Source organism: Clarias gariepinus, chromosome 28, assembly GCF_024256425.1.
Source record: "Clarias gariepinus isolate MV-2021 ecotype Netherlands chromosome 28, CGAR_prim_01v2, whole genome shotgun sequence".
NCBI classification, from domain to species: Eukaryota; Metazoa; Chordata; class Actinopteri; order Siluriformes; family Clariidae; genus Clarias; species Clarias gariepinus.
Window position 1 is genome coordinate 75,809 of NC_071127.1, and position 21,226 is coordinate 97,034.

A 21,226-nucleotide genomic window follows, 5' to 3' on the forward strand; every position below is an offset into this window, starting at 1 on the left:
CCCCAGGCACCTCAGGTCGGCCACACTAGTCCCCCCCACCCGCGGTCACATCCCCGGAGGTCAGGCTTTGGTACTTTCTAAATTTTCAGCACTTTTCTTATGTTTTGTGTGATTTTAAATGATATTCTCACGCCCATATCTCGGTCACCGTATATCCGATCTGCCCCAAATTTTGCACCTGACCTCGGGAGAAGGTCCCGGACCCGATGCCACCAGCCACAGTCCCGTAGACCCGACGGCCGCGGAGATACGCCCACTTAACCCCTGGGTGTTGTGCGCCGCTCACCCCGGCCCGGAGGCACCCACCCCTGGGAATCCTAGAGGCGCTTCCTGACGGGCCCAGGACGAATCCAACGAGACCACAGCCAGCTCTCTAGCCTTAAGGGCCGCGGAGTTAGGTGGGCTCGAACCCCGGGACGTTGCGCGCCGCCTAGCGGCCGCGCCGAGCGCCCCACCCCCGGCAAACCTAGACTCGCTTCTTCAGGGCCCCGAGACGCATCCAAAGACACCTGCCCCAGCGTTCTAGCCCCAAGGGCCGCGGAGATATGTCCGCAAAGTTCCAGGAGCTCACACACCTGTGCGTTGCGCGCCGCCTACTGGCCCCGACGAGCGGCCCATCCCCGAATGACGTAACGCCTCTCGTAGGGCTGCCCGAGACGTATCCAAGGAGCCTTCCCCCAGCTTTCTAGCCCAGACGGCTGCGGAGATATCCCGAAAAGAGCACCGAGAGCTTGTTGGCCGATAGGGGGCGCCCCGAGCGCCTCACCTCCGCGACACCTTGATGCGCTTCCCGAGGCTGCGGGGCCGAATCCAACGAGCCATCCCCCAGCTCTCTAGCACCAACGGCTGCGGAGATACGCCAGCTTAAACCTGGTGGCGAAAGAACAGGGAAATTTTTACTCACATCATTTTGACACAGGTACAGGCCATATCAGCCTGGAGGAATGGGATTCACCCCGACCCCAGGCACCTCAGGTCGGCCACACTAGTCCCCCCCACCCGCGGTCACATCCCTGGAGGTCAGGCTTTGGTACTTTCTAAATTTTCAGCACTTTTCTTATGTTTTGTGTGATTTTAAATGATATTCTCACGCCCATATCTCGGTCACCGTATATCCGATCTGCCCCAAATTTTGCACCTGACCTCGGGAGAAGGTCCCGGACCCGATGCCACCAGCCACAGTCCCGTACACCCGACGGCCGCGGAGATACGCCCACTTAACCCCTGGGTGTTGTGCGCCGCTCACCCCGGCCCGGAGGCACCCACCCCTGGGAATCCTAGAGGCGCTTCCTGACGGGCCCAGGACGAATCCAACGAGACCACAGCCAGCTCTCTAGCCTTAAGGGCCGCGAAGTTAGGTGGGCTCGAACCCCGGGACGTTGCGCGCCGCCTAGCGGCCGCGCCGAGCGCCCCACCCCCGGCAAACCTAGACTCGCTTCTTCAGGGCCCCGAGACGCATCCAAAGACACCTGCCCCAGCGTTCTAGCCCCAAGGGCCGCGGAGATATGTCCGCAAAGTTCCAGGAGCTCACACACCTGTGCGTTGCGCGCCGCCTACTGGCCCCGACGAGCGGCCCATCCCCGAATGACGTAACGTCTCTCGTAGGGCTGCCCGAGACGTATCCAAGGAGCCTTCCCCCAGCTTTCTAGCCCAGACGGCTGCGGAGATATCCCGAAAAGAGCACCGAGAGCTTGTTAGCCGATAGGGGGCGCCCCGAGCGCCTCACCTCCGCGACACCTTGATGCGCTTCCCGAGGCTGCGGGGCCGAATCCAACGAGCCATCCCCCAGCTCTCTAGCACCAACGGCTGCGGAGATACGCCAGCTTAAACCTGGTGGCGAAAGAACAGGGAAATTTTTACTCACATCATTTTGACACAGGTACAGGCCATATCAGCCTGGAGGAATGGGATTCACCCCGACCCCAGGCACCTCAGGTCGGCCACACTAGTCCCCCCCACCCGCGGTCACATCCCTGGAGGTCAGGCTTTGGTACTTTCTAAATTTTCAGCACTTTTCTTATGTTTTGTGTGATTTTAAATGATATTCTCACGCCCATATCTCGGTCACCGTATATCCGATCTGCCCCAAATTTTGCACCTGACCTCGGGAGAAGGTCCCGGACCCGATGCCACCAGCCACAGTCCCGTACACCCGACGGCCGCGGAGATACGCCCACTTAACCCCTGGGTGTTGTGCGCCGCTCACCCCGGCCCGGAGGCACCCACCCCTGGGAATCCTAGAGGCGCTTCCTGACGGGCCCAGGACGAATCCAACGAGACCACAGCCAGCTCTCTAGCCTTAAGGGCCGCGGAGTTAGGTGGGCTCGAACCCCGGGACGTTGCGCGCCGCCTAGCGGCCGCGCCGAGCGCCCCACCCCCGGCAAACCTAGACTCGCTTCTTCAGGGCCCCGAGACGCATCCAAAGACACCTGCCCCAGCGTTCTAGCCCCAAGGGCCGCGGAGATATGTCCGCAAAGTTCCAGGAGCTCACACACCTGTGCGTTGCGCGCCGCCTACTGGCCCCGACGAGCGGCCCATCCCCGAATGACGTAACGTCTCTCGTAGGGCTGCCCGAGACGTATCCAAGGAGCCTTCCCCCAGCTTTCTAGCCCAGACGGCTGCGGAGATATCCCGAAAAGAGCACCGAGAGCTTGTTAGCCGATAGGGGGCGCCCCGAGCGCCTCACCTCCGCGACACCTTGATGCGCTTCCCGAGGCTGCGGGGCCGAATCCAACGAGCCATCCCCCAGCTCTCTAGCACCAACGGCTGCGGAGATACGCCAGCTTAAACCTGGTGGCGAAAGAACAGGGAAATTTTTACTCACATCATTTTGACACAGGTACAGGCCATATCAGCCTGGAGGAATGGGATTCACCCCGACCCCAGGCACCTCAGGTCGGCCACACTAGTCCCCCCCACCCGCGGTCACATCCCCGGAGGTCAGGCTTTGGTACTTTCTAAATTTTCAGCACTTTTCTTATGTTTTGTGTGATTTTAAATGATATTCTCACGCCCATATCTCGGTCACCGTATATCCGATCTGCCCCAAATTTTGCACCTGACCTCGGGAGAAGGTCCCGGACCCGATGCCACCAGCCACAGTCCCGTACACCCGACGGCCGCGGAGATACGCCCACTTAACCCCTGGGTGTTGTGCGCCGCTCACCCCGGCCCGGAGGCACCCACCCCTGGGAATCCTAGAGGCGCTTCCTGACGGGCCCAGGACGAATCCAACGAGACCTCAGCCAGCTCTCTAGCCTTAAGGGCCGCGGAGTTAGGTGGGCTCGAACCCCGGGACGTTGCGCGCCGCCTAGCGGCCGCGCCGAGCGCCCCACCCCCGGCAAACCTAGACTCGCTTCTTCAGGGCCCCGAGACGCATCCAAAGACACCTGCCCCAGCGTTCTAGCCCCAAGGGCCGCGGAGATATGTCCGCAAAGTTCCAGGAGCTCACACACCTGTGCGTTGCGCGCCGCCTACTGGCCCCGACGAGCGGCCCATCCCCGAATGACGTAACGCCTCTCGTAGGGCTGCCCGAGACGTATCCAAGGAGCCTTCCCCCAGCTTTCTAGCCCAGACGGCTGCGGAGATATCCCGAAAAGAGCACCGAGAGCTTGTTAGCCGATAGGGGGCGCCCCGAGCGCCTCACCTCCGCGACACCTTGATGCCCTTCCCGAGGCTGCGGGGCCGAATCCAACGAGCCATCCCCCAGCTCTCTAGCACCAACGGCTGCGGAGATACGCCAGCTTAAACCTGGTGGCGAAAGAACAGGGAAATTTTTACTCACATCATTTTGACACAGGTACAGGCCATATCAGCCTGGAGGAATGGGATTCACCCCGACCCCAGGCACCTCAGGTCGGCCACACTAGTCCCCCCCACCCGCGGTCACATCCCTGGAGGTCAGGCTTTGGTACTTTCTAAATTTTCAGCACTTTTCTTATGTTTTGTGTGATTTTAAATGATATTCTCACGCCCATATCTCGGTCACCGTATATCCGATCTGCCCCAAATTTTGCACCTGACCTCGGGAGAAGGTCCCGGACCCGATGCCACCAGCCACAGTCCCGTACACCCGACGGCCGCGGAGATACGCCCACTTAACCCCTGGGTGTTGTGCGCCGCTCACCCCGGCCCGGAGGCACCCACCCCTGGGAATCCTAGAGGCGCTTCCTGACGGGCCCAGGACGAATCCAACGAGACCTCAGCCAGCTCTCTAGCCTTAAGGGCCGCGGAGTTAGGTGGGCTCGAACCCCGGGACGTTGCGCGCCGCCTAGCGGCCGCGCCGAGCGCCCCACCCCCGGCAAACCTAGACTCGCTTCTTCAGGGCCCCGAGACGCATCCAAAGACACCTGCCCCAGCGTTCTAGCCCCAAGGGCCGCGGAGATATGTCCGCAAAGTTCCAGGAGCTCACACACCTGTGCGTTGCGCGCCGCCTACTGGCCCCGACGAGCGGCCCATCCCCGAATGACGTAACGCCTCTCGTAGGGCTGCCCGAGACGTATCCAAGGAGCCTTCCCCCAGCTTTCTAGCCCAGACGGCTGCGGAGATATCCCGAAAAGAGCACCGAGAGCTTGTTAGCCGATAGGGGGCGCCCCGAGCGCCTCACCTCCGCGACACCTTGATGCGCTTCCCGAGGCTGCGGGGCCGAATCCAACGAGCCATCCCCCAGCTCTCTAGCACCAACGGCTGCGGAGATACGCCAGCTTAAACCTGGTGGCGAAAGAACAGGGAAATTTTTACTCACATCATTTTGACACAGGTACAGGCCATATCAGCCTGGAGGAATGGGATTCACCCCGACCCCAGGCACCTCAGGTCGGCCACACTAGTCCCCCCCACCCGCGGTCACATCCCTGGAGGTCAGGCTTTGGTACTTTCTAAATTTTCAGCACTTTTCTTATGTTTTGTGTGATTTTAAATGATATTCTCACGCCCATATCTCGGTCACCGTATATCCGATCTGCCCCAAATTTTGCACCTGACCTCGGGAGAAGGTCCCGGACCCGATGCCACCAGCCACAGTCCCGTACACCCGACGGCCGCGGAGATACGCCCACTTAACCCCTGGGTGTTGTGCGCCGCTCACCCCGGCCCGGAGGCACCCACCCCTGGGAATCCTAGAGGCGCTTCCTGACGGGCCCAGGACGAATCCAACGAGACCACAGCCAGCTCTCTAGCCTTAAGGGCCGCGGAGTTAGGTGGGCTCGAACCCCGGGACGTTGCGCGCCGCCTAGCGGCCGCGCCGAGCGCCCCACCCCCGGCAAACCTAGACTCGCTTCTTCAGGGCCCCGAGACGCATCCAAAGACACCTGCCCCAGCGTTCTAGCCCCAAGGGCCGCGGAGATATGTCCGCAAAGTTCCAGGAGCTCACACACCTGTGCGTTGCGCGCCGCCTACTGGCCCCGACGAGCGGCCCATCCCCGAATGACGTAACGCCTCTCGTAGGGCTGCCCGAGACGTATCCAAGGAGCCTTCCCCCAGCTTTCTAGCCCAGACGGCTGCGGAGATATCCCGAAAAGAGCACCGAGAGCTTGTTGGCCGATAGGGGGCGCCCCGAGCGCCTCACCTCCGCGACACCTTGATGCGCTTCCCGAGGCTGCGGGGCCGAATCCAACGAGCCATCCCCCAGCTCTCTAGCACCAACGGCTGCGGAGATACGCCAGCTTAAACCTGGTGGCGAAAGAACAGGGAAATTTTTACTCACATCATTTTGACACAGGTACAGGCCATATCAGCCTGGAGGAATGGGATTCACCCCGACCCCAGGCACCTCAGGTCGGCCACACTAGTCCCCCCCACCCGCGGTCACATCCCTGGAGGTCAGGCTTTGGTACTTTCTAAATTTTCAGCACTTTTCTTATGTTTTGTGTGATTTTAAATGATATTCTCACGCCCATATCTCGGTCACCGTATATCCGATCTGCCCCAAATTTTGCACCTGACCTCGGGAGAAGGTCCCGGACCCGATGCCACCAGCCACAGTCCCGTAGACCCGACGGCCGCGGAGATACGCCCACTTAACCCCTGGGTGTTGTGCGCCGCTCACCCCGGCCCGGAGGCACCCACCCCTGGGACTCCTAGAGGCGCTTCCTGACGGGCCCAGGACGAATCCAACGAGACCACAGCCAGCTCTCTAGCCTTAAGGGCCGCGGAGTTAGGTGGGCTCGAACCCCGGGACGTTGCGCGCCGCCTAGCGGCCGCGCCGAGCGCCCCACCCCCGGCAAACCTAGACTCGCTTCTTCAGGGCCCCGAGACGCATCCAAAGACACCTGCCCCAGCGTTCTAGCCCCAAGGGCCGCGGAGATATGTCCGCAAAGTTCCAGGAGCTCACACACCTGTGCGTTGCGCGCCGCCTACTGGCCCCGACGAGCGGCCCATCCCCGAATGACGTAACGCCTCTCGTAGGGCTGCCCGAGACGTATCCAAGGAGCCTTCCCCCAGCTTTCTAGCCCAGACGGCTGCGGAGATATCCCGAAAAGAGCACCGAGAGCTTGTTAGCCGATAGGGGGCGCCCCGAGCGCCTCACCTCCGCGACACCTTGATGCGCTTCCCGAGGCTGCGGGGCCGAATCCAACGAGCCATCCCCCAGCTCTCTAGCACCAACGGCTGCGGAGATACGCCAGCTTAAACCTGGTGGCGAAAGAACAGGGAAATTTTTACTCACATCATTTTGACACAGGTACAGGCCATATCAGCCTGGAGGAATGGGATTCACCCCGACCCCAGGCACCTCAGGTCGGCCACACTAGTCCCCCCCACCCGCGGTCACATCCCTGGAGGTCAGGCTTTGGTACTTTCTAAATTTTCAGCACTTTTCTTATGTTTTGTGTGATTTTAAATGATATTCTCACGCCCATATCTCGGTCACCGTATATCCGATCTGCCCCAAATTTTGCACCTGACCTCGGGAGAAGGTCCCGGACCCGATGCCACCAGCCACAGTCCCGTACACCCGACGGCCGCGGAGATACGCCCACTTAACCCCTGGGTGTTGTGCGCCGCTCACCCCGGCCCGGAGGCACCCACCCCTGGGAATCCTAGAGGCGCTTCCTGACGGGCCCAGGACGAATCCAACGAGACCACAGCCAGCTCTCTAGCCTTAAGGGCCGCGGAGTTAGGTGGGCTCGAACCCCGGGACGTTGCGCGCCGCCTAGCGGCCGCGCCGAGCGCCCCACCCCCGGCAAACCTAGACTCGCTTCTTCAGGGCCCCGAGACGCATCCAAAGACACCTGCCCCAGCGTTCTAGCCCCAAGGGCCGCGGAGATATGTCCGCAAAGTTCCAGGAGCTCACACACCTGTGCGTTGCGCGCCGCCTACTGGCCCCGACGAGCGGCCCATCCCCGAATGACGTAACGCCTCTCGTAGGGCTGCCCGAGACGTATCCAAGGAGCCTTCCCCCAGCTTTCTAGCCCAGACGGCTGCGGAGATATCCCGAAAAGAGCACCGAGAGCTTGTTAGCCGATAGGGGGCGCCCCGAGCGCCTCACCTCCGCGACACCTTGATGCGCTTCCCGAGGCTGCGGGGCCGAATCCAACGAGCCATCCCCCAGCTCTCTAGCACCAACGGCTGCGGAGATACGCCAGCTTAAACCTGGTGGCGAAAGAACAGGGAAATTTTTACTCACATCATTTTGACACAGGTACAGGCCATATCAGCCTGGAGGAATGGGATTCACCCCGACCCCAGGCACCTCAGGTCGGCCACACTAGTCCCCCCCACCCGCGGTCACATCCCTGGAGGTCAGGCTTTGGTACTTTCTAAATTTTCAGCACTTTTCTTATGTTTTGTGTGATTTTAAATGATATTCTCACGCCCATATCTCGGTCACCGTATATCCGATCTGCCCCAAATTTTGCACCTGACCTCGGGAGAAGGTCCCGGACCCGATGCCACCAGCCACAGTCCCGTACACCCGACGGCCGCGGAGATACGCCCACTTAACCCCTGGGTGTTGTGCGCCGCTCACCCCGGCCCGGAGGCACCCACCCCTGGGAATCCTAGAGGCGCTTCCTGACGGGCCCAGGACGAATCCAACGAGACCACAGCCAGCTCTCTAGCCTTAAGGGCCGCGGAGTTAGGTGGGCTCGAACCCCGGGACGTTGCGCGCCGCCTAGCGGCCGCGCCGAGCGCCCCACCCCCGGCAAACCTAGACTCGCTTCTTCAGGGCCCCGAGACGCATCCAAAGACACCTGCCCCAGCGTTCTAGCCCCAAGGGCCGCGGAGATATGTCCGCAAAGTTCCAGGAGCTCACACACCTGTGCGTTGCGCGCCGCCTACTGGCCCCGACGAGCGGCCCATCCCCGAATGACGTAACGCCTCTCGTAGGGCTGCCCGAGACGTATCCAAGGAGCCTTCCCCCAGCTTTCTAGCCCAGACGGCTGCGGAGATATCCCGAAAAGAGCACCGAGAGCTTGTTAGCCGATAGGGGGCGCCCCGAGCGCCTCGCCTCCGCGACACCTTGATGCGCTTCCCGAGGCTGCGGGGCCGAATCCAACGAGCCATCCCCCAGCTCTCTAGCACCAACGGCTGCGGAGATACGCCAGCTTAAACCTGGTGGCGAAAGAACAGGGAAATTTTTACTCACATCATTTTGACACAGGTATAGGCCATATCAGCCTGGAGGAATGGGATTCACCCCGACCCCAGGCACCTCAGGTCGGCCACACTAGTCCCCCCCACCCGCGGTCACATCCCCGGAGGTCAGGCTTTGGTACTTTCTAAATTTTCAGCACTTTTCTTATGTTTTGTGTGATTTTAAATGATATTCTCACGCCCATATCTCGGTCACCGTATATCCGATCTGCCCCAAATTTTGCACCTGACCTCGGGAGAAGGTCCCGGACCCGATGCCACCAGCCACAGTCCCGTACACCCGACGGCCGCGGAGATACGCCCACTTAACCCCTGGGTGTTGTGCGCCGCTCACCCCGGCCCGGAGGCACCCACCCCTGGGAATCCTAGAGGCGCTTCCTGACGGGCCCAGGACGAATCCAACGAGACCACAGCCAGCTCTCTAGCCTTAAGGGCCGCGGAGTTAGGTGGGCTCGAACCCCGGGACGTTGCGCGCCGCCTAGCGGCCGCGCCGAGCGCCCCACCCCCGGCAAACCTAGACTCGCTTCTTCAGGGCCCCGAGACGCATCCAAAGACACCTGCCCCAGCGTTCTAGCCCCAAGGGCCGCGGAGATATGTCCGCAAAGTTCCAGGAGCTCACACACCTGTGCGTTGCGCGCCGCCTACTGGCCCCGACGAGCGGCCCATCCCCGAATGACGTAACGCCTCTCGTAGGGCTGCCCGAGACGTATCCAAGGAGCCTTCCCCCAGCTTTCTAGCCCAGACGGCTGCGGAGATATCCCGAAAAGAGCACCGAGAGCTTGTTAGCCGATAGGGGGCGCCCCGAGCGCCTCACCTCCGCGACACCTTGATGCCCTTCCCGAGGCTGCGGGGCCGAATCCAACGAGCCATCCCCCAGCTCTCTAGCACCAACGGCTGCGGAGATACGCCAGCTTAAACCTGGTGGCGAAAAAACAGGGAAATTTTTACTCACATCATTTTGACACAGGTACAGGCCATATCAGCCTGGAGGAATGGGATTCACCCCGACCCCAGGCACCTCAGGTCGGCCACACTAGTCCCCCCCACCCGCGGTCACATCCCCGGAGGTCAGGCTTTGGTACTTTCTAAATTTTCAGCACTTTTCTTATGTTTTGTGTGATTTTAAATGATATTCTCACGCCCATATCTCGGTCACCGTATATCCGATCTGCCCCAAATTTTGCACCTGACCTCGGGAGAAGGTCCCGGACCCGATGCCACCAGCCACAGTCCCGTACACCCGACGGCCGCGGAGATACGCCCACTTAACCCCTGGGTGTTGTGCGCCGCTCACCCCGGCCCGGAGGCACCCACCCCTGGGAATCCTAGAGGCGCTTCCTGACGGGCCCAGGACGAATCCAACGAGACCACAGCCAGCTCTCTAGCCTTAAGGGCCGCGGAGTTAGGTGGGCTCGAACCCCGGGACGTTGCGCGCCGCCTAGCGGCCGCGCCGAGCGCCCCACCCCCGGCAAACCTAGACTCGCTTCTTCAGGGCCCCGAGACGCATCCAAAGACACCTGCCCCAGCGTTCTAGCCCCAAGGGCCGCGGAGATATGTCCGCAAAGTTCCAGGAGCTCACACACCTGTGCGTTGCGCGCCGCCTACTGGCCCCGACGAGCGGCCCATCCCCGAATGACGTAACGCCTCTCGTAGGGCTGCCCGAGACGTATCCAAGGAGCCTTCCCCCAGCTTTCTAGCCCAGACGGCTGCGGAGATATCCCGAAAAGAGCACCGAGAGCTTGTTAGCCGATAGGGGGCGCCCCGAGCGCCTCACCTCCGCGACACCTTGATGCGCTTCCCGAGGCTGCGGGGCCGAATCCAACGAGCCATCCCCCAGCTCTCTAGCACCAACGGCTGCGGAGATACGCCAGCTTAAACCTGGTGGCGAAAGAACAGGGAAATTTTTACTCACATCATTTTGACACAGGTACAGGCCATATCAGCCTGGAGGAATGGGATTCACCCCGACCCCAGGCACCTCAGGTCGGCCACACTAGTCCCCCCCACCCGCGGTCACATCCCTGGAGGTCAGGCTTTGGTACTTTCTAAATTTTCAGCACTTTTCTTATGTTTTGTGTGATTTTAAATGATATTCTCACGCCCATATCTCGGTCACCGTATATCCGATCTGCCCCAAATTTTGCACCTGACCTCGGGAGAAGGTCCCGGACCCGATGCCACCAGCCACAGTCCCGTACACCCGACGGCCGCGGAGATACGCCCACTTAACCCCTGGGTGTTGTGCGCCGCTCACCCCGGCCCGGAGGCACCCACCCCTGGGAATCCTAGAGGCGCTTCCTGACGGGCCCAGGACGAATCCAACGAGACCACAGCCAGCTCTCTAGCCTTAAGGGCCGCGGAGTTAGGTGGGCTCGAACCCCGGGACGTTGCGCGCCGCCTAGCGGCCGCGCCGAGCGCCCCACCCCCGGCAAACCTAGACTCGCTTCTTCAGGGCCCCGAGACGCATCCAAAGACACCTGCCCCAGCGTTCTAGCCCCAAGGGCCGCGGAGATATGTCCGCAAAGTTCCAGGAGCTCACACACCTGTGCGTTGCGCGCCGCCTACTGGCCCCGACGAGCGGCCCATCCCCGAATGACGTAACGCCTCTCGTAGGGCTGCCCGAGACGTATCCAAGGAGCCTTCCCCCAGCTTTCTAGCCCAGACGGCTGCGGAGATATCCCGAAAAGAGCACCGAGAGCTTGTTAGCCGATAGGGGGCGCCCCGAGCGCCTCACCTCCGCGACACCTTGATGCCCTTCCCGAGGCTGCGGGGCCGAATCCAACGAGCCATCCCCCAGCTCTCTAGCACCAACGGCTGCGGAGATACGCCAGCTTAAACCTGGTGGCGAAAAAACAGGGAAATTTTTACTCACATCATTTTGACACAGGTACAGGCCATATCAGCCTGGAGGAATGGGATTCACCCCGACCCCAGGCACCTCAGGTCGGCCACACTAGTCCCCCCCACCCGCGGTCACATCCCCGGAGGTCAGGCTTTGGTACTTTCTAAATTTTCAGCACTTTTCTTATGTTTTGTGTGATTTTAAATGATATTCTCACGCCCATATCTCGGTCACCGTATATCCGATCTGCCCCAAATTTTGCACCTGACCTCGGGAGAAGGTCCCGGACCCGATGCCACCAGCCACAGTCCCGTAGACCCGACGGCCGCGGAGATACGCCCACTTAACCCCTGGGTGTTGTGCGCCGCTCACCCCGGCCCGGAGGCACCCACCCCTGGGAATCCTAGAGGGGCTTCCTGACGGGCCCAGGCCGAATCCAACGAGACCACAGCCAGCTCTCTAGCCTTAAGGGCCGCGGAGTTAGGTGGGCTCGAACCCCGGGACGTTGCGCGCCGCCTAGCGGCCGCGCCGAGCGCCCCACTCCCGGCAAACCTAGACTCGCTTCTTCAGGGCCCCGAGACGCATCCAAAGACACCTGCCCCAGCGTTCTAGCCCCAAGGGCCGCGGAGATATGTCCGCAAAGTTCCAGGAGCTCACACACCTGTGCGTTGCGCGCCGCCTACTGGCCCCGACGAGCGGCCCATCCCCGAATGACGTAACGCCTCTCGTAGGGCTGCCCGAGACGTATCCAAGGAGCCTTCCCCCAGCTTTCTAGCCCAGACGGCTGCGGAGATATCCCGAAAAGAGCACCGAGAGCTTGTTAGCCGATAGGGGGCGCCCCGAGCGCCTCACCTCCGCGACACCTTGATGCGCTTCCCGAGGCTGCGGGGCCGAATCCAACGAGCCATCCCCCAGCTCTCTAGCACCAACGGCTGCGGAGATACGCCAGCTTAAACCTGGTGGCGAAAGAACAGGGAAATTTTTACTCACATCATTTTGACACAGGTACAGGCCATATCAGCCTGGAGGAATGGGATTCACCCCGACCCCAGGCACCTCAGGTCGGCCACACTAGTCCCCCCCACCCGCGGTCACATCCCTGGAGGTCAGGCTTTGGTACTTTCTAAATTTTCAGCACTTTTCTTATGTTTTGTGTGATTTTAAATGATATTCTCACGCCCATATCTCGGTCACCGTATATCCGATCTGCCCCAAATTTTGCACCTGACCTCGGGAGAAGGTCCCGGACCCGATGCCACCAGCCACAGTCCCGTACACCCGACGGCCGCGGAGATACGCCCACTTAACCCCTGGGTGTTGTGCGCCGCTCACCCCGGCCCGGAGGCACCCACCCCTGGGAATCCTAGAGGCGCGTCCTGACGGGCCCAGGACGAATCCAACGAGACCACAGCCAGCTCTCTAGCCTTAAGGGCCGCGGAGTTAGGTGGGCTCGAACCCCGGGACGATGCGCGCCGCCTAGCGGCCGCGCCGAGCGCCCCACCCCCGGCAAACCTAGACTCGCTTCTTCAGGGCCCCGAGACGCATCCAAAGACACCTGCCCCAGCGTTCTAGCCCCAAGGGCCGCGGAGATATGTCCGCAAAGTTCCAGGAGCTCACACACCTGTGCGTTGCGCGCCGCCTACTGGCCCCGACGAGCGGCCCATCCCCGAATGACGTAACGCCTCTCGTAGGGCTGCCCGAGACGTATCCAAGGAGCCTTCCCCCAGCTTTCTAGCCCAGACGGCTGCGGAGATATCCCGAAAAGAGCACCGAGAGCTTGTTAGCCGATAGGGGGCGCCCCGAGCGCCTCACCTCCGCGACACCTTGATGCGCTTCCCGAGGCTGCGGGGCCGAATCCAACGAGCCATCCCCCAGCTCTCTAGCACCAACGGCTGCGGAGATACGCCAGCTTAAACCTGGTGGCGAAAGAACAGGGAAATTTTTACTCACATCATTTTGACACAGGTACAGGCCATATCAGCCTGGAGGAATGGGATTCACCCCGACCCCAGGCACCTCAGGTCGGCCACACTAGTCCCCCCCACCCGCGGTCACATCCCTGGAGGTCAGGCTTTGGTACTTTCTAAATTTTCAGCACTTTTCTTATGTTTTGTGTGATTTTAAATGATATTCTCACGCCCATATCTCGGTCACCGTATATCCGATCTGCCCCAAATTTTGCACCTGACCTCGGGAGAAGGTCCCGGACCCGATGCCACCAGCCACAGTCCCGTACACCCGACGGCCGCGGAGATACGCCCACTTAACCCCTGGGTGTTGTGCGCCGCTCACCCCGGCCCGGAGGCACCCACCCCTGGGAATCCTAGAGGCGCTTCCTGACGGGCCCAGGACGAATCCAACGAGACCTCAGCCAGCTCTCTAGCCTTAAGGGCCGCGGAGTTAGGTGGGCTCGAACCCCGGGACGTTGCGCGCCGCCTAGCGGCCGCGCCGAGCGCCCCACCCCCGGCAAACCTAGACTCGCTTCTTCAGGGCCCCGAGACGCATCCAAAGACACCTGCCCCAGCGTTCTAGCCCCAAGGGCCGCGGAGATATGTCCGCAAAGTTCCAGGAGCTCACACACCTGTGCGTTGCGCGCCGCCTACTGGCCCCGACGAGCGGCCCATCCCCGAATGACGTAACGCCTCTCGTAGGGCTGCCCGAGACGTATCCAAGGAGCCTTCCCCCAGCTTTCTAGCCCAGACGGCTGCGGAGATATCCCGAAAAGAGCACCGAGAGCTTGTTAGCCGATAGGGGGCGCCCCGAGCGCCTCGCCTCCGCGACACCTTGATGCGCTTCCCGAGGCTGCGGGGCCGAATCCAACGAGCCATCCCCCAGCTCTCTAGCACCAACGGCTGCGGAGATACGCCAGCTTAAACCTGGTGGCGAAAGAACAGGGAAATTTTTACTCACATCATTTTGACACAGGTACAGGCCATATCAGCCTGGAGGAATGGGATTCACCCCGACCCCAGGCACCTCAGGTCGGCCACACTAGTCCCCCCCACCCGCGGTCACATCCCTGGAGGTCAGGCTTTGGTACTTTCTAAATTTTCAGCACTTTTCTTATGTTTTGTGTGATTTTAAATGATATTCTCACGCCCATATCTCGGTCACCGTATATCCGATCTGCCCCAAATTTTGCACCTGACCTCGGGAGAAGGTCCCGGACCCGATGCCACCAGCCACAGTCCCGTACACCCGACGGCCGCGGAGATACGCCCACTTAACCCCTGGGTGTTGTGCGCCGCTCACCCCGGCCCGGAGGCACCCACCCCTGGGAATCCTAGAGGCGCTTCCTGACGGGCCCAGGACGAATCCAACGAGACCACAGCCAGCTCTCTAGCCTTAAGGGCCGCGGAGTTAGGTGGGCTCGAACCCCGGGACGTTGCGCGCCGCCTAGCGGCCGCGCCGAGCGCCCCACCCCCGGCAAACCTAGACTCGCTTCTTCAGGGCCCCGAGACGCATCCAAAGACACCTGCCCCAGCGTTCTAGCCCCAAGGGCCGCGGAGATATGTCCGCAAAGTTCCAGGAGCTCACACACCTGTGCGTTGCGCGCCGCCTACTGGCCCCGACGAGCGGCCCATCCCCGAATGACGTAACGCCTCTCGTAGGGCTGCCCGAGACGTATCCAAGGAGCCTTCCCCCAGCTTTCTAGCCCAGACGGCTGCGGAGATATCCCGAAAAGAGCACCGAGAGCTTGTTAGCCGATAGGGGGCGCCCCGAGCGCCTCACCTCCGCGACACCTTGATGCGCTTCCCGAGGCTGCGGGGCCGAATCCAACGAGCCATCCCCCAGCTCTCTAGCACCAACGGCTGCGGAGATACGCCAGCTTAAACCTGGTGGCGAAAGAACAGGGAAATTTTTACTCACATCATTTTGACACAGGTACAGGCCATATCAGCCTGGAGGAATGGGATTCACCCCGACCCCAGGCACCTCAGGTCGGCCACACTAGTCCCCCCCACCCGCGGTCACATCCCTGGAGGTCAGGCTTTGGTACTTTCTAAATTTTCAGCACTTTTCTTATGTTTTGTGTGATTTTAAATGATATTCTCACGCCCATATCTCGGTCACCGTATATCCGATCTGCCCCAAATTTTGCACCTGACCTCGGGAGAAGGTCCCGGACCCGATGCCACCAGCCACAGTCCCGTACACCCGACGGCCGCGGAGATACGCCCACTTAACCCCTGGGTGTTGTGCGCCGCTCACCCCGGCCCGGAGGCACCCACCCCTGGGAATCCTAGAGGCGCTTCCTGACGGGCCCAGGACGAATCCAACGAGACCACAGCCAGCTCTCTAGCCTTAAGGGCCGCGGAGTTAGGTGGGCTCGAACCCCGGGACGTTGCGCGCCGCCTAGCGGCCGCGCCGAGCGCCCCACCCCCGGCAAACCTAGACTCGCTTCTTCAGGGCCCCGAGACGCATCCAAAGACACCTGCCCCAGCGTTCTAGCCCCAAGGGCCGCGGAGATATGTCCGCAAAGTTCCAGGAGCTCACACACCTGTGCGTTGCGCGCCGCCTACTGGCCCCGACGAGCGGCCCATCCCCGAATGACGTAACGTCTCTCGTAGGGCTGCCCGAGACGTATCCAACGAGCCTTCCCCCAGCTTTCTAGCCCAGACGGCTGCGGAGATATCCCGAAAAGAGCACCGAGAGCTTGTTAGCCGATAGGGGGCGCCCCGAGCGCCTCACCTCCGCGACACCTTGATGCGCTTCCCGAGGCTGCGGGGCCGAATCCAACGAGCCATCCCCCAGCTCTCTAGCACCAACGGCTGCGGAGATACGCCAGCTTAAACCTGGTGGCGAAAGAACAGGGAAATTTTTACTCACATCATTTTGACACAGGTACAGGCCATATCAGCCTGGAGGAATGGGATTCACCCCGACCCCAGGCACCTCAGGTCGGCCACACTAGTCCCCCCCACCCGCGGTCACATCCCCGGAGGTCAGGCTTTGGTACTTTCTAAATTTTCAGCACTTTTCTTATGTTTTGTGTGATTTTAAATGATATTCTCACGCCCATATCTCGGTCACCGTATATCCGATCTGCCCCAAATTTTGCACCTGACCTCGGGAGAAGGTCCCGGACCCGATGCCACCAGCCACAGTCCCGTACACCCGACGGCCGCGGAGATACGCCCACTTAACCCCTGGGTGTTGTGCGCCGCTCACCCCGGCCCGGAGGCACCCACCCCTGGGAATCCTAGAGGCGCTTCCTGACGGGCCCAGGACGAATCCAACGAGACCACAGCCAGCTCTCTAGCCTTAAGGGCCGCGGAGTTAGGTGGGCTCGAACCCCGGGACGTTGCGCGCCGCCTAGCGGCCGCGCCGAGCGCCCCACCCCCGGCAAACCTAGACTCGCTTCTTCAGGGCCCCGAGACGCATCCAAAGACACCTGCCCCAGCGTTCTAGCCCCAAGGGCCGCGGAGATATGTCCGCAAAGTTCCAGGAGCTCACACACCTGTGCGTTGCGCGCCGCCTACTGGCCCCGACGAGCGGCCCATCCCCGAATGACGTAACGCCTCTCGTAGGGCTGCCCGAGACGTATCCAAGGAGCCTTCCCCCAGCTTTCTAGCCCAGACGGCTGCGGAGATATCCCGAAAAGAGCACCGAGAGCTTGTTAGCCGATAGGGGGCGCCCCGAGCGCCTCACCTCCGCGACACCTTGATGCGCTTCCCGAGGCTGCGGGGCCGAATCCAACGAGCCATCCCCCAGCTCTCTAGCACCAACGGCTGCGGAGATACGCCAGCTTAAACCTGGTGGCGAAAGAACAGGGAAATTTTTACTCACATCATTTTGACACAGGTACAGGCCATATCAGCCTGGAGGAATGGGATTCACCCCGACCCCAGGCACCTCAGGTCGGCCACACTAGTCCCCCCCACCCGCGGTCACATCCCCGGAGGTCAGGCTTTGGTACTTTCTAAATTTTCAGCACTTTTCTTATGTTTTGTGTGATTTTAAATGATATTCTCACGCCCATATCTCGGTCACCGTATATCCGATCTGCCCCAAATTTTGCACCTGACCTCGGGAGAAGGTCCCGGACCCGATGCCACCAGCCACAGTCCCGTACACCCGACGGCCGCGGAGATACGCCCACTTAACCCCTGGGTGTTGTGCGCCGCTCACCCCGGCCCGGAGGCACCCACCCCTGGGAATCCTAGAGGCGCTTCCTGACGGGCCCAGGACGAATCCAACGAGACCACAGCCAGCTCTCTAGCCTTAAGGGCCGCGGAGTTAGGTGGGCTCGAACCCCGGGACGTTGCGCGCCGCCTAGCGGCCGCGCCGAGCGCCCCACCCCCGGCAAACCTAGACTCGCTTCTTCAGGGCCCCGAGACGCATCCAAAGACACCTGCCCCAGCGTTCTAGCCCCAAGGGCCGCGGAGATATGTCCGCAAAGTTCCAGGAGCTCACACACCTGTGCGTTGCGCGCCGCCTACTGGCCCCGACGAGCGGCCCATCCCCGAATGACGTAACGCCTCTCGTAGGGCTGCCCGAGACGTATCCAAGGAGCCTTCCCCCAGCTTTCTAGCCCAGACGGCTGCGGAGATATCCCGAAAAGAGCACCGAGAGCTTGTTGGCCGATAGGGGGCGCCCCGAGCGCCTCACCTCCGCGACACCTTGATGCGCTTCCCGAGGCTGCGGGGCCGAATCCAACGAGCCATCCCCCAGCTCTCTAGCACCAACGGCTGCGGAGATACGCCAGCTTAAACCTGGTGGCGAAAGAACAGGGAAATTTTTACTCACATCATTTTGACACAGGTACAGGCCATATCAGCCTGGAGGAATGGGATTCACCCCGACCCCAGGCACCTCAGGTCGGCCACACTAGTCCCCCCCACCCGCGGTCACATCCCTGGAGGTCAGGCTTTGGTACTTTCTAAATTTTCAGCACTTTTCTTATGTTTTGTGTGATTTTAAATGATATTCTCACGCCCATATCTCGGTCACCGTATATCCGATCTGCCCCAAATTTTGCACCTGACCTCGGGAGAAGGTCCCGGACCCGATGCCACCAGCCACAGTCCCGTAGACCCGACGGCCGCGGAGATACGCCCACTTAACCCCTGGGTGTTGTGCGCCGCTCACCCCGGCCCGGAGGCACCCACCCCTGGGAATCCTAGAGGCGCTTCCTGACGGGCCCAGGACGAATCCAACGAGACCACAGCCAGCTCTCTAGCCTTAAGGGCCGCGAAGTTAGGTGGGCTCGAACCCCGGGACGTTGCGCGCCGCCTAGCGGCCGCGCCGAGCGCCCCACCCCCGGCAAACCTAGACTCGCTTCTTCAGGGCCCCGAGACGCATCCAAAGACACCTGCCCCAGCGTTCTAGCCCCAAGGGCCGCGGAGATATGTCCGCAAAGTTCCAGGAGCTCACACACCTGTGCGTTGCGCGCCGCCTACTGGCCCCGACGAGCGGCCCATCCCCGAATGACGTAACGTCTCTCGTAGGGCTGCCCGAGACGTATCCAAGGAGCCTTCCCCCAGCTTTCTAGCCCAGACGGCTGCGGAGATATCCCGAAAAGAGCACCGAGAGCTTGTTAGCCGATAGGGGGCGCCCCGAGCGCCTCACCTCCGCGACACCTTGATGCGCTTCCCGAGGCTGCGGGGCCGAATCCAACGAGCCATCCCCCAGCTCTCTAGCACCAACGGCTGCGGAGATACGCCAGCTTAAACCTGGTGGCGAAAGAACAGGGAAATTTTTACTCACATCATTTTGACACAGGTACAGGCCATATCAGCCTGGAGGAATGGGATTCACCCCGACCCCAGGCACCTCAGGTCGGCCACACTAGTCCCCCCCACCCGCGGTCACATCCCTGGAGGTCAGGCTTTGGTACTTTCTAAATTTTCAGCACTTTTCTTATGTTTTGTGTGATTTTAAATGATATTCTCACGCCCATATCTCGGTCACCGTATATCCGATCTGCCCCAAATTTTGCACCTGACCTCGGGAGAAGGTCCCGGACCCGATGCCACCAGCCACAGTCCCGTACACCCGACGGCCGCGGAGATACGCCCACTTAACCCCTGGGTGTTGTGCGCCGCTCACCCCGGCCCGGAGGCACCCACCCCTGGGAATCCTAGAGGCGCTTCCTGACGGGCCCAGGACGAATCCAACGAGACCACAGCCAGCTCTCTAGCCTTAAGGGCCGCGGAGTTAGGTGGGCTCGAACCCCGGGACGTTGCGCGCCGCCTAGCGGCCGCGCCGAGCGCCCCACCCCCGGCAAACCTAGACTCGCTTCTTCAGGGCCCCGAGACGCATCCAAAGACACCTGCCCCAGCGTTCTAGCCCCAAGGGCCGCGGAGATATGTCCGCAAAGTTCCAGGAGCTCACACACCTGTGCGTTGCGCGCCGCCTACTGGCCCCGACGAGCGGCCCATCCCCGAATGACGTAACGTCTCTCGTAGGGCTGCCCGAGACGTATCCAAGGAGCCTTCCCCCAGCTTTCTAGCCCAGACGGCTGCGGAGATATCCCGAAAAGAGCACCGAGAGCTTGTTAGCCGATAGGGGGCGCCCCGAGCGCCTCACCTCCGCGACACCTTGATGCGCTTCCCGAGGCTGCGGGGCCGAATCCAACGAGCCATCCCCCAGCTCTCTAGCACCAACGGCTGCGGAGATACGCCAGCTTAAACCTGGTGGCGAAAGAACAGGGAAATTTTTACTCACATCATTTTGACACAGGTACAGGCCATATCAGCCTGGAGGAATGGGATTCACCCCGACCCCAGGCACCTCAGGTCGGCCACACTAGTCCCCCCCACCCGCGGTCACATCCCCGGAGGTCAGGCTTTGGTACTATCTAAATTTTCAGCACTTTTCTTATGTTTTGTGTGATTTTAAATGATATTCTCACGCCCATATCTCGGTCACCGTATATCCGATCTGCCCCAAATTTTGCACCTGACCTCGGGAGAAGGTCCCGGACCCGATGCCACCAGCCACAGTCCCGTACACCCGACGGCCGCGGAGATACGCCCACTTAACCCCTGGGTGTTGTGCGCCGCTCACCCCGGCCCGGAGGCACCCACCCCTGGGAATCCTAGAGGCGCTTCCTGACGGGCCCAGGACGAATCCAACGAGACCTCAGCCAGCTCTCTAGCCTTAAGGGCCGCGGAGTTAGGTGGGCTCGAACCCCGGGACGTTGCGCGCCGCCTAGCGGCCGCGCCGAGCGCCCCACCCCCGGCAAACCTAGACTCGCTTCTTCAGGGCCCCGAGACGCATCCAAAGACACCTGCCCCAGCGTTCTAGCCCCAAGGGCCGCGGAGATATGTCCGCAAAGTTCCAGGAGCTCACACACCTGTGCGTTGCGCGCCGCCTACTGGCCCCGACGAGCGGCCCATCCCCGAATGACGTAACGCCTCTCGTAGGGCTGCCCGAGACGTATCCAAGGAGCCTTCCCCCAGCTTTCTAGCCCAGACGGCTGCGGAGATATCCCGAAAAGAGCACCGAGAGCTTGTTAGCCGATAGGGGGCGCCCCGAGCGCCTCACCTCCGCGACACCTTGATGCCCTTCCCGAGGCTGCGGGGCCGAATCCAACGAGCCATCCCCCAGCTCTCTAGCACCAACGGCTGCGGAGATACGCCAGCTTAAACCTGGTGGCGAAAGAACAGGGAAATTTTTACTCACATCATTTTGACACAGGTACAGGCCATATCAGCCTGGAGGAATGGGATTCACCCCGACCCCAGGCACCTCAGGTCGGCCACACTAGTCCCCCCCACCCGCGGTCACATCCCTGGAGGTCAGGCTTTGGTACTTTCTAAATTTTCAGCACTTTTCTTATGTTTT